This window comes from Centruroides vittatus, unplaced genomic scaffold, assembly GCF_030686945.1.
Source record: "Centruroides vittatus isolate TY-2023 unplaced genomic scaffold, ASM3068694v2 contig_2390, whole genome shotgun sequence".
In the NCBI taxonomy this organism is placed as follows: domain Eukaryota; kingdom Metazoa; phylum Arthropoda; class Arachnida; order Scorpiones; family Buthidae; genus Centruroides; species Centruroides vittatus.
Window position 1 is genome coordinate 1 of NW_027121503.1, and position 12,567 is coordinate 12,567.

A 12,567-nucleotide genomic window follows, 5' to 3' on the forward strand; every position below is an offset into this window, starting at 1 on the left:
AGAATTTTTTCATACGGTTAGGAGAATTGGTACTTTGCAAAAGGACGGACATTGAATACTTCTACTGGCATCAAGGCGAGTATGTATTCAGTAGATACATGGCGTTTTTTAATTGAATATCTCAAAAATAAATAACAATTGAACTGTCGGCTTTGTAGCATTTTTCAATTGATATGTTCCGAAGCGGTTCCTACAGTGGTTTTCAAGTTTATGACCGTTTTCTCAGAGACATTTCACGAAAAACAATACCTTACTACTACCTGCATTAAATTCACTTGCAGCGTGAAAGCGCTGTAATCTCGCGATCATGTACAACAATAGCGATTTAATAAAGTAAGAATGTAGGGTTAATGTTACCTATGGTTCCAAAACGGCGGCTCGTCTCTGATTCCAGAAAATAGAAGGAAGGAAACAGTGGGAACTCACGTTGTAACCTAACCTAACCTAACCTATTGTAATAAATTACCATAATTATTACCAACAAAATTATTAGAATAGGTTAGGTTAGAACGTGCGTCCCCACTGTTTCCTTTCTTATATTTGCTGGAATCTGAGACGAGCCGCCATTTTGGAACCATAGGTAACATTAACCGAATGTATAATATTTAACCTTTACCATAATGTTACACATTCTGACTTTTTCTCCTGGTTTCAACGACAGATCAATCCGAATTCATTCCAAATAAGTCATTGCAGCTTTTTTGACAACGCGATTTTCTCGCTTCAGTGTTATCGTCCTGCTGTCTGGCGAACAGAGCAGGATAAGAAATTTAATTCTTTTAATTTTGCAACAATTAAAATTTATGTTCATTACGTAGCATTACCATTTAGTAATTGTGACCCAAACATTTTTTTTTTTTTTGGCAATTTTATAAATATTTTTTAAATGATTAAAAATGATATTATTGAATTCATTACTTGCAATACTAGTTGTCAAATTTGAAAGAAAAGATTCTCCTGAATGCAAGAAAACAATCTGTTAGTCATTTGACCCACAACTGACAGAGAAGGGAGTTTATAAAAACAAAGTAATAAAATGATTAGTAGTTTTGTTGTCCTTCACAGACCAACAGAGTCTATTACTTTCGCGGGAGAAAATATAAATAAAAATCTCATTATTTTTTTTAAACCTACAAGTATTTTATACAGCTAGATAGAGAAAATGTAGAAATCGAAGATATAATCGTAGTCGAGATTATGTATCAGTAAAAATATAAAAGTTGCATTAATTTGCTTTATGTATCACTCTCCAAGTGAGCTTTTAAAACTCTATGCACCTAAAGGAGAGTTAATTGGGAATAACCAAAACAAATTGTGTTTGGATTAAACCCTACTAAACAAAGTTTCAGTTTAAAAAAAGCTGGAAAGGAATATGGCTCGACTTTTCCCGTACTCAAATAGGAAGTCAAGGAAACCATTAGGAAGTCTTAATAAAATTGAAAATTATGAAATTTAATTAGAAACAAACGCTTAAAAGGATTTTCTCCTTTTAAACGCTTAAAACGCTAAATAATTCATTGATGAAAACCTGTTTAGTTCCCTGTTTACAAAACAATATATGTTTGAAAAGTTGAGTAAACTTTAATAATTTTGTCAAATAAATATAATATTGTTTATAATTGTCATTTGTAAAATTACAGAATAACAGGAATAAAATGTCTAAAATTAGGATTACATGCGAAATACACGACGTCACTGAAAATTAGTTACAGAAAGCATTAAAAATCGCAACTGCATAACTGTTAGTTTAACAATTTTTTATGAATAAAAGAAAAAACAACCATCAACGAGTTGCTCAACTTTCCCGCGAAATTTAAAATTTCCGTGTACCATTTTATTAAAATATTTATATATTTTTAACTGTTATAAATTGACAAAAAACTTAATTTTGAGAGTAGGGATGAGTTTTATAAAAAATTGTAATTGCTAATAATGAGTAAATTCGTCATTAAATCCGACCTTAGTGGAGATACACACAACCCCCATTACCTTTCCACCCCCTCGATCTTTAACCACCAAAATTTAATAGAATCAATCTTCCTAATGAACAAACCTCCCTGCAAAATTTCAGAAATTTTCGACAAAAAGCATAGGAGTTATTAAGCTTCCAACAGGATGAAAAAAATCGTGACACACACACATACGCACTAACATCCATACATAAAAAAATTACACGTAATCTTTTGCATTTCACGACGTTTCAAGGTGTCACAAGTCCAAAAATGTAAAAATTTTTGGACTTGTGAAAATTAGAACAAAGTTGATGTGAATTTCTTTTTGAAGAAATTTCAATTTTCTTTCAGACAATGTTTTACATAGTTGTGACACTATTAATTGATAATAAATGTAAATGCAGTAAAATAGAAATAGATATAAATAATAAAATTTTATTAAAATTCCAGTTAAAATATCAATAAAAGTTTTGATGTCATTTTGGTTATTAGATTTTATACCGAGTAGAAACAAAAGGAATAATAAGCAGAAAGTCAACAACGTTTTGGGGGTGTAAAATGAATTTTTAATTTAAATACTTTTTGGATGATTTGTGAAATGCCACGAAAATTCATTTAAATCCATATACGTTTATCTCTGAATTGTCTAAAACGTAAACATTATACTCGGTTGCTTCTTGTTCTCGTTTTAATTGTTAGGAGTAAGCATAAGATTGCTTCGGAGGACGAATCACACAACGAAGATAGATATACTGGCTTTATTAATTCTGAAGGATGTGCATTTCGGACAGTATTCTTTCTGTATGAAATGAAATCAAAACTAATGAGAATAATTAAAAGTTGTATTCTTAAGATTTCAAGAAATATGAAAACATTCGAGACATTTGTTTAAATGAACTATTCTAAAAATTAAAGAGAATATAATCATGTAAAGACTATATGGTGTGTATTCTCGATTTCATCTCGTCTCGTTTCCTAGTTCACATATTTATCAGTTAATTATGAAATTAAACGCGTAAATAAAAATATAGTTTTATTATACAGTAGTATTACACAATAATAAGTCATATCAAAATACAACAAAAATACGAATATAAATAATTTTGTGCATTATTTATAGAGATCCTTAATGCAAATTAATTCCAATAATAATAAATTCTTCATGATTTATTGTAATTCTCAGCTTGAACACTATTAGAAAAGCTATGACAGTGCTTAACGTATTATAAATAAAATTAATGTTTAAACATTTTAATCATTATTTAAAGGATACTAAAATATAATACACGTTATTGATTGCAATTGATGCAAATGAATTTTGTTTAATTAATTGTTTAATGAAAAAATAAATAAATTGTGTCAATAACATATCTCTAGTAGTATGCTAGAAATATAAGATGTTAGAGGATTTTTAGTTAGATTTACAAATCTTTTTAAATATTTACAAGATGTTAACTTCATTAAGCAACTCTATGAAACTTTTGAGCTTAATAACTAAACGTATTAAAAAGGAAAAATAAATCTGGAGCTTGAGCCAAGAATTATTTAAAGAATATATTGCTTGAACTCGGACACTAATAAAAAGTGGTATCTTGAACTTGTTTCGGCTCCGACTGCAAAGCCCTGCTGAATAAAAGTGTATCTGTGAGTGCATAAGGATAAATACGCAGTGTGAATGGGGTTTGATTATGGAAAAGATTTTTAATAGGCAGCCAGCTGGGAGAAAAGACACAGAAACTTCAAAGAGTAAGGCCAAATGGATAAATCACTGAACACAGGAAGTTGACAGTGAGTTCACGCCTGACTAACGCTGGCTGTGTGGAATTTTTCGGGTTTCCTTCACGTATCTAATACGTAAAGTGGAACCAATTTTCCATAGAAAGTTTCCCAAAAGACATCTCCATTGGTAGATCTCCCATGTATTACGTTATCTTATCACATTAAACCAAACTAAACTGTTAAAAAGTGGGATTTAGAAATGTTTTCTTGAATATAAAAAGTTAGTTTCGAATTGAATCCCAACTAGTGAAGTTGGACTTAAACAAATGTAGTTGTACAGTTGAATAATTTCTAATATTTAAGTAGTAGTATTTTATTTTAACTAAAAATATGAATAGACAATCCCTCAAGTATAAAGTTTTCCTAATATTACTCCACCTAGACAATAATCAAAGAATTATTCTTTAATGTAAAAATTTAGACTCCACAGAAAAAAAACAACACCAAATTATTCTCCTTATCTCCTTGATGCACTTGTATTTTTCTAGGTAAAGGTGTGTTAAAAATTTTATGATATCGAAAATATATATATTAAGTTTTATTAATATTACTTAAAATATGTTTGTGTCTTCAAAATGTGCATCATATCATAGAATTTCCACCTGATGTTGTTAGATTAACAAGAGTGCGGATAAAAGACTGGATAACATCAATCAAGTCACGTGAAATTCAATAGCCAGTCAAATATAATGTTATGCCTACTGTGGGAATTATCGGTTGGAATTGGAAAAGTCACTGTTACTCATTGGTGCAATATAAAACAATAAGCAATTTGGTTTAACAAACGTTCACGACGATATAAAACGAAATTAAACCAAATCCGCGGTCAGAATAGAATAAGCAACTCATACTGTAATATCAAGAGATACGATAATTTAATAAATTTAAGTTAATGTTTCTAAAAGTATTACACTTAATAAGTGTGGTCAGGTATGCATTGTAAAGTGGATCTGAAGAATTATACCCGCTAAATAATTATTTACTTGGTGACTTAAATATTAAATTGATATGTAATATGAGAAAGAAATTCATGCTAAAAATTCCTTTCGTTTCCTTCAAAACTTTTTCTATTTACTTTAAATTATTTAAAACAAAATCAAATGTGCATTTGTGAAGTGATAATCAATGGGCGTAAATTTTCGTATATGTACATTTACATTTACCAAAGGATTAGAAGGCCTCCACCAATAGGTATAGCCTTGAAAAGAGAAATGAAGAGTTATAGAAGTTAGAAGAATGAAGAAAAGAAAAGAATGACAGGAAAGTGTGAAATATGAGAGTACAATGTGCCACCCGAGAGCTGTACAACTGTACAACTATTAACAACATCCTGTTCTTCATAAATGTGATCAACTACTTCGGTTTCTTAACAACGCCGGTTTTTCGGTTTCGGCGTGATGCAAACAGGAGAATTTTTGATTCATTTTTGTTCATATTTAATTCGAAATACATTTAAAATATTTTGTTTACAGAGTCTCAGAAAGTCGAGATTTACAAACAACCCCAATAATCAAATTTTACACCTTTACAATATTTTTACTCGTGTTTCTCGTGTTCTCGTGTTCAATATTTTCTCGTGTCATGTTATAACAGCCGAAAAAGTAAGACACTATCCAGATATGTTATATTCTCACACGGAAACTAGCGCGTGTCCTAACTAATTCCAATTTGTATAAAACGAGCATCCCAGTCTTATCATAATACAATTCCACACTATTGGCTAATTTTTAAGGAATGCGGATTACCGAATTTATGAATTTTAGCTGAAACTAAAAAAACAAGGTACTGAATTTCTCATTTCAAATTTCCAAACCTTGTTTTAATGTTATTTAATCTAATCTGTAAAAAATAAATTTAATTTAATTTGTACATAATAAATAATTAAGAAAGAAGATACATTGTGAATTTAATACATTTAGTGTTATAATATAACTTACAAATCTAAACATATAGAAATTCCTGGAATATTTTCTGTTGTATAAAAATGACTAGCGATTGATAAAAGGATGGAGAAAGGCATTGCGAATAACTGAAAAAAACAGCAAAGTAAAGGTAAATATAAAACCACATAACTAAAACCAAATATTTAGGAACATGTATGTATTATTGTTTTGTAAATCCTTACAGCAATAAAATTGACTTAAATGTCGATATTTACTCTGAGATAAATTAATTTAGTAATGAAAACACATAAGTTTTCATTTTAAATTACAGTAAATAAGATAATTATTAGTCTTTCTTTGGAAAAACTAAGTACATCTTTACCATTAATTTTTAATGACAATTTCATAAACTTTTAAAGGTTAATTAATCATGGAGTTTATTTAAATATTGATATGTGCATAAGATGTATTGTGTAGATACTTAAAATCTATTTTATAGTCACCATGAAGAAGTACATTTTATTCTTTTTCGCATTGTTTGTCTGCAAAATTGAATTTGGATCAAATTCAGAATATGAATATCCGTTTGTGAATAGATTTTGTAGTAAGTTATATAAATTATTTATTTATAAATCTTATTAAAATAAATTTAGTTTTCAAATATTTTTAATTTGTAAAATTTTCAAAATTTTTAATTATACTAAATATAATTGCAGATTTTCTTCCAATGGTTATACCTGATATTTTTAATTGTGTCGAAGGTTCTCTTGGTAATTCTTTCAAAGAAAAGGTATTTTTGTAATTTAATCATTACATTACGTTAATAACATTTGTAATATTTTAAAAAATAAAAAGAAAATATATTCATGATATTATAGATTTTTTAAAATTATTTTGTTTCTTTAGTTAAAAAGATTTACTTGGTGTTTTGAAAAAACTTCCTTTACAGAAATTATGATGATGGTTTGCACGTCAAGCAAAAAAATAGTAGAAGCTTAAGTTCGAAAGACATTATTAATTAATAAAGGTTACTGATTTTGAATATAAATACAGCCAAATCTCTGAACAAAGGCTTGACAGGGACATAAAATATGGCTGCCGTTATTAAACGTTCGATTATATTTATATATTATTTAGAAAATTTACATTGTATATATATATATGTTCTATGTTATTTAGGAAGAATGGAAAATGATGATTTGCTTTAATTACTTGTCTATGAATAAAGATGAGTATAACGTAAGTGATAAATTGCTTAATAATTTGACAAAATTTACTTTATAAAATGTAAAACAATTATCATTTTTTATTATTTTAGAAAGTACACGATCTTGTAGCGATCTGTTCAATTACGTATGGTATGGAATGGCCCAATTATGTATAAAATACTCTTGTTAAAAACTTGTATAATATGTTGAAAATGCTATGAAACGTGTTAATTAATAAAATAGTCACATTAATCGATGTAATTATTTTTCGAGAGGCTTTCTGTAAAATGAAGTAGTCAGACTCTACATAAGAAACCTTGAAGACTAGAGAGGCCGCATAATTCAAATTTTACAGATTATTACATCCAGATGGTGATATTCAGCGGGTTCGCACAGGTTCGGCCGAACCCGTTGGTTAAAATTTTCAGTTTTCCGAACCTTGTTAAACACACGGAACATTTCTCTGTGGGTTTTTTTGTTTTTTTTTTTAATATATTAAAATATACGTATTATACTCTGTAATACTACTAAACTAGAGCCTTATACCCCGTTCGCACCGAGCATTTTAATCTAGATTGTGAGCAAGGTCGGGGACTATGTCTTGGTGCGATCTCTCTCGACCGTTTCAATCTCGACCGAAACGAGGTTTAATCGCGATCGATTTAAGAGAGTTCTTGAAAGTAGATCCAGTCATAAGAGAGATTCCACAATCTCACGCGCGCGAGATAATACAAGATGGCTGTGGAACACGTGTCGGGCTATGGACAGCGAATAAAAAAGGATATTGTATTTCGAGAGATGATGACATCTGTCTATTATCAGCAGTGCCATTCGGGGTAAAAAATTTCTCTGCCTAAAAAAGAAAAAGTCGACAGCACTAATACACTATTGTTACCTGGTCTTCGCCCAGGGCCCCTTACGTTCCAAATACGCCACTGATTATTAGAAATATAGCAAGAAAAAGGTATTGTATTTATTTCTAGCCAAAACTTCCATTTCGTTTGTCGGTGATTGTCAGAGAAAAATTTTCTGCTAGCGAACCCTTTGTTAACTATTTCGAATATCACCACTGATTACATCAGATATATGAACCCTGTTATGAAGAATTTTACATATGGTTACAGGAATATTTTGCAAAAGGATGGACATCGAACACTTCAACTCGCATCTAGGCGAGTATGTATTCAGCAGATATATGGCGTTTTTTAGTTGAATTTCTCAAAAATAAAGGACAGTTGAACTGCGGGTTTTGAGTATTTTTCACTAAGTAAACGTCGGAATTAGTTATTTTATAACTCTTTCCACTTAGATTGTTTTTAAAAGATTTTATTCAAATCTATAAGTTAGGGTAACTTTTATTAATTAAATTAATTAACATAAAATTTATATGTTTCAACAAGAAAACCCATTTAAGTTCTGTTTGTAAATAAAAATGAAATAAAAATAAACAGAGTTATATATTTAATTGAAACGTTTAAAATCATGCACATCTTAAAAGCTACTAAATAATAACTTATATGTATAAATTAACTTACTGTTATAGGATAAAATTTTAAATAATATATTTTAAAATTTTATTCACTTATTTTTGTTCTTTACACTACATAATTACTTTGAAATTTCTACAGAATATTAACGACAAAAAGATGGGATAGCGATAGGATCCGTTATTGGTCCAAAACTCGCAGATATGTGTATGACATCAATGAATGAAAAAATCTTTTAGTATAAAAGTATTTATTTTTACGCTAGGTACGTAGATGATATGAAAAACTTCTGTTTCGTAAGTACGAAAAGACTTGTAATATTAACAAAGTCGTTAACTATAAATAATATTGTTCTATAGGAATTAAAAGAAATATATTTTTAATGGAACTTAAGAAAATTTTAAACAGAACAACATTACAAGAAAATATTGAAATAGAAACTAAAAATCTCTTCAAAAAGTATTTACTGAATGTTTACCCACAACGACTTATACGTAAGTGGTATGATTCCTATGTAGTTAACAGATATGATGTTAAATATCAAAAAACAGATATCCTGTTTATTAAGATCCCATATATTACTAAAATTTATGAGAAATATAAAAACTTTTTTAAAAATATTTTGTTCGTTTAGTAGGAGAACAAAAAAATAAATTAACTAACACTATTAATTTAATTAATAAAGAAGATTCCAAATACTTAAAGAATCTCTTGGAAATTGCCGGAGTTGTTTACACATTGTCATGCACATGTACAACCAAAAAATATTACATACGCGAATCCGGAAGGAAACTAGAAACACGATTAAAAGAACATGAAGCAGCAATTAGACTTGAAGTGAATCGCCATGGCATCAACATTGTAATATTACAAATTGTATAATTGATAGAAGTAATACTAAAATATTGTATAAAACGACAAATATTGTAAAAAGACGTATTATCGAACACTACTGCATTGTAAGTCATGTAAATACAATTAATTTAAATGCTGGCATGTGCATAGATGCTTGCTGGGATACTGTGATCGAGTATGAAATACTAATAATGTACAGTATAAAAGTACTAATAATGTACAGCGTTGTATCCACTGATGAGGCCAGCAGGCGAAATGCATTTGGAAAATATAGTAAGAAATAAATATTGAATTTTGATTGTGATCCATCTCTGTGTTAAATTTCTCGAAGTCGGATAAAAGAGAGTAATCTTTAACTTGTTTATTTCTGAAAATATAATTTTTAGAATTATTAATTTAATTTATTTAATTCACCAGAAGTAATTTCGCTTGAGGCCAAATAAACAAAACAACAATTTAATAACAATAACAGGTATCAATAGATACATATGAACGAATTTTCCAGATCTCGTACATTATATCGACTACCTAATCACTATTACAGCTAATATACCGAGAGAGAAAAAGTTTACAAGGGCTTCAACATAACTCCTCCTGTAGCTTAATCCGCTGTCTTCGGTGCGGGATTCGAGTCGGCGTCGGCGGATGCGTTGAGCAGCTTCTCAGTCAGAGGATACTGGTCGAAGATTTTGAGAGCAAGTCTCGAAACTGGGGCGCAAACCCTTTATTTCCAAATGTCCTTTGCCAGGTGATGTGAGAAGTCCTCTCCCATGTGAAGGGATTCATAGATGAGACGCACTTCCCGATGTATCATCAGCAGGCAAGGTAAGATCATGCCACTGGATATAAAAATTTCCGTACAGTTTATCTATTTCTCTTTTGTTATTCGTTTTCAAAAACGTGTAAAGTGGTCTGTGTCATTTTTCACACATAAAAACAACTTATCTGCCTTAATTGTTGAATGAAGGTTAGAGACATTTTCCAATCTTAAAGGGAGGCTTTTCTTCTGTTTCCAGCTTCTCGCATGAAAAAATAATATTTATACAGTCGACTCCGCATAAGTTGTCACCCTGATAACTCGACACCATCGGTTAAAAAGTTAATTTTCTGTGGTCCCGGCCGACTTAATGTTAAAGGCATTAATGTTAAAAAACTCCGGTTTTCTCGACACCGCTTAACTCGTAACTACTCGATAAGTCGACATACTATTGCTGTCCCATACTCTGATAAGTCGTCACCCCCTCCTGAAAAAATGAATTCACTCCGCACGTCTGGTGCGAACTCATTTTTTTCCAGGAGGGGGAGTCGATTTATTTATTAATATATAATTAATATATTATAATATATATATATATATATATATATATATATTAATAAAAATGCCTTAACATTTTATGTATTTTTATGTATAAAATAATAACAGATAAACAAAAAGAAAATATGCAATCTATATTAATGTCACACCAGAATCCAATTTTGCATTTTCCCACGCTAAAGGCATTAAGAAACCTTACAAGTTACTTGCCAACAATTGACGATTGCAAAGATGATGTTTTCAAGGTGTTCGTGATCGTTAAAAAAGAAAGTCGAGACCGTTAAGGGATGTACTATAGATTACTACCTATGGAATTTCAGGACTTTGATTATATATTTGAACTCAGGGGACCGAGACGAGTTCAACGGTACACTTTTTTGGACCGGAGACGAAAAATAAAAAAAATTATCATACTTTTTAAGTTACCATACTTTTTTAATGCTCTCACGAAGACGGCACCATAGTTGCTAGTACTGCCATCTTGCGGTAAAGTCTGAAAACCATGACGTCGGACTACGGTCATCTCCAATAGGATTAAACACGCGATACGAGAGCGGAGAGAGCGACGCGACTTCCGATCATCGCGCGATCGCCATTTCGGATTAATGTTACTTATGGCAGCGAACATGGCGGCCGTTCCCACAGTTCGTGCTCCCGACTGACCTCCCGGAGCCGTCGGCAGGCCGCCATGTGCTAAACGTCACTAGTTATTGATTCACGGTAGTTCTTGAACAAAGTAAAAAAAAAGGCAGGGAAACGTCTACTAAAGGCAATTTTAACAGCAAGCGACGCGACTCCCGATCGCGATAGCGAAGCCGACTTATCGGAGAAAGCGACGCGACTCCCTATCATCGCGCGATCGCTGGAAAAAAGTATGATAACTTTATTATTTTTCGTCTCCGGTCCAAAAGATAGGGTATCGTTGAACTCATCTCGGTCTCCTGAGTTCAGATATATACTCAAAGACCCGAAATTCCATAGGTGGTAATCTATAGTATCCCCCGGTTAAGTGCTCAGAACAAACAACAGTAAACGAATTTCTCAGTTTTTCATCTACAGAGTAATTGTAAATGGAGGACACAATATATTGTAAGCCTATACTACTCTATAACACATTACTGTATTTTATTAATTGTAGTTTTGTGGGTTTTTTCCCAACTTTGCTTTATTCGTCACATAGGATAACTCGACACATTTCCACTTCTCCTTGGGGTGTCGACTTATGCGGACTCGACTGTATTTCGTAGCCTGATTATAAATCAATTTACTTATGAAATAGTTATGATGTGTTTCATGAAGTTAGAAATATAAATTGTGTATCTGTATTTTTATTCTAACGATAATCTTAAGTTCTCTTTTAACAATTAAAATTTGCAAGAAATAAATTTTAAAACAAAACTTTTAAACTTTAACAAGAATATTTATTTAAATTATTAGTTTTATCAATTATACAAATACATTTTGTTAGTATAATTTTTATACACATGATGTGCCAACTGACTATGAGAATTTACAACGGGAGATTCACCACCATCCGTGTCCGTTTCCGTGAATATGTAAAACGGGATGATGGTTAGCACTGTAGGTATAATGGTGGACTCTGAAATATTAAAAGGAATTAAATTAATTAACTTACGTATTTAATAATATTCTCATAATTAACATTTTATAATAAAGTCGAATAATTACGGTACTGTCACGACTTTGGTGTTTGATTCTTGGCGATATGGTATAGGTAAAGGTATGGGAATTGGGAGTATAATTGGTGGTTTTTGCATCAAAAGTGGAAGCATCTTCTCCATCATGTAGTTAGCATCGGTTGTCGAAAAGAATAATGATGTAGCGACGATGCAGATAAAAATGCACTTACCGTTCATTTTTCTTAGATTAAACTAAACTGTTAAAAGAAAATCTATTAGCATTTTATGAATGTATTATGTATAAATATGCCTACTATATTAGTTCTAATATATCAAAGTAGCATTTAAAAAAGATATTCGTAATAAAAAAACTTTCTTATGGACAAACACAGAAACATCCAACATACCATTTTTTTAAGCTTTTTTTAAGTCTTATAGTCTTTTTAAG

At 30.6% G+C, this 12,567-nt stretch overlaps 1 long non-coding RNA gene across 1 annotated transcript; it reads left to right on the top strand.

Annotated features, from left to right (window-relative positions):
* The first annotated feature begins 6,114 nt into the window (after window positions 1–6,114).
* Window positions 6,115–6,607, top strand: LOC136971236 (uncharacterized). Its single transcript, XR_010880124.1, has 3 exons — window positions 6,115–6,218; window positions 6,331–6,404; window positions 6,564–6,607. It is a non-coding gene; the product is annotated as an uncharacterized lncRNA (long non-coding RNA).
* The last annotated feature ends 5,960 nt before the right edge of the window (window positions 6,608–12,567 follow it).